Here is a 220-nt window from a genome sequence, read left to right as displayed (position 1 = left end):
ACTTCCACAACTGCACTCTTAAATTTTTCCAACACTATTATTCCAACACCATTTCTTTTGTCCAAATTTGCACTTCCATAGATTAACTTGTATCCGTCTCCCAACTCTTTCGACTTATTGCCACTCCATCTAGTTTCCTGCACACACATAATGTCCACTTTCCTTCTCCGCATCAACTCGGTCAATGCTCTTCCTCGGTCAGTCATAGTTCCTACATTAA

The sequence above is a fragment of the Penaeus monodon genome, chromosome 28 (genome assembly GCF_015228065.2).
Source record: "Penaeus monodon isolate SGIC_2016 chromosome 28, NSTDA_Pmon_1, whole genome shotgun sequence".
Lineage (NCBI taxonomy): Eukaryota > Metazoa > Arthropoda > Malacostraca > Decapoda > Penaeidae > Penaeus > Penaeus monodon.
Note: the sequence above shows the minus strand (reverse complement) of the source record.